This window comes from Orycteropus afer, unplaced genomic scaffold (assembly GCF_000298275.1).
Source record: "Orycteropus afer afer isolate SDZICR_OR568_19922 unplaced genomic scaffold, OryAfe1.0 scaffold01028, whole genome shotgun sequence".
Lineage (NCBI taxonomy): Eukaryota > Metazoa > Chordata > Mammalia > Tubulidentata > Orycteropodidae > Orycteropus > Orycteropus afer.
The window spans coordinates 339507-341146 of record NW_006922615.1 but is presented as its reverse complement, the minus strand read 5'-3'; positions in this window follow the sequence as shown (position 1 = coordinate 341146).

Genomic DNA, 1640 nt, shown 5'->3' with positions numbered 1-1640 from the left:
CTGGTAGATTCAATCTGCTGACCTTCTTGTTAGCAGTTGAATGCTTTAACCACTACACCACTATAGCTCTTGCATAATTTATAGATTAGGAAATTTAATCACTGAGAAATAATAGAATTTAACTCACAATTGTTTCTTAAATATTCTAGATTATGCCACTTCATATTTTATATATAGTAATTATTTGCAAAAATGGTGTGGGGGGCATATCTGACCTCCTCTAACTTCTTAAAGAGGGAGAAGGATCAAGATCAATAGCCCAAGGCTGACTTTTATGAGGCATAGATCAGACATGCTTACACCCTCCAATCTTTTTTTTTTTTCCTTCAATCATTTCTAACACCAACTGTCCCTCCCATAGCACTCTCTATTTCTCTACTAGGTTTGCTAATTAATTGCAATGGGCACATAGAACTCACAGATAATATTCATGATTATGGGATTGATTTGGGAAGTTACAAGTTACAATTCAGAATCAGAAATGCTCAGAACATAGTTATTTGATCAGGACAATCTCCTCTCAGTCATGGCCAAAAGCAAGTCTCTCTCTGACCTTCTCCTCCCCTCAGCCTGGCCTCTGACCTCCTCAGGAAAGTGTTACAAAACTCTTTTACCTCTCCCAATAGGTGTGTAAAGAGGCCCCTTGCTCTGTCAGCAAACCTCCTGACCAAAGGCATTCAACTTTCTCACTCCATGGGCTGGGAAGCCCACCTTTTTGTTTCATGCCAGTCTTTTGGGTTTTCTGCCTCTGCTGCTGCTGTTTTTCTGCCACTACTTCTTGTGGTCTCTCACCATTTATAGTGTCTCTCAGTATCTCTCATTTTTTCAGCAAAATGTGACACTTCTCTATCTGTCTCCTGGAGGTTAACTGCAAAGCTCTCAATCCAAAGAATGCATTTGAATCCTACCTCTGCCTTCTTGATGATAGTGAGATCCCCCCTGTCCAAATCTGGGATGGTTCATTTTATGTCTAGTGAGATAGCAAAAATGACCAATCCCAATGTTAGAGTTCTATACACTTTATTTGCATGCCCTCCAATTGAATGAGCCACATACATTATTTACATTATTAACAAGCTATGCAATTCCCTTGGTGGGCCACAAGCACCTCATATTTGCATAATCCCACTAAGTTATCTGGTGGGAGTCACAAAGATTGTGGCTAGAAGGGCCACATTAAGTAATTCACTACACCACCTTATAACATCTCAATCAATATTTGCCTATTAAAATTCCCAAGTGACAACAAAAGAAAGATAATAAGGCACATTCCCCATCTACTCAACCTTTCTATCTTAGGACCAGTTTTCAAAATGTCAATTAAAAATTACTTTCAGTCTATTTCTGTGCCTGTCTATTTATCATGTCCACCTTTCCCAAGGCTTGCATATTACATCTTTTAGATCTCCTCTAGACTGTACAGGAGCTCTGGTAGCATAGTGCCTAAGGCACTTGACTGCTAACCAGGAGGCTGGCAGTTCAAACCCACCAGCCACTTCCTTGGAGGGAAGGTTGGACAATCTACTTCCATAGTGATACCACCTCGGAAACCCAAGTAGGGTTTGCTATGAGTTGAAATTGACTCAACAGCAGTGAGTTTGGTTTTGGTTATAGAATATACAATCCATCAGTAACAGCAA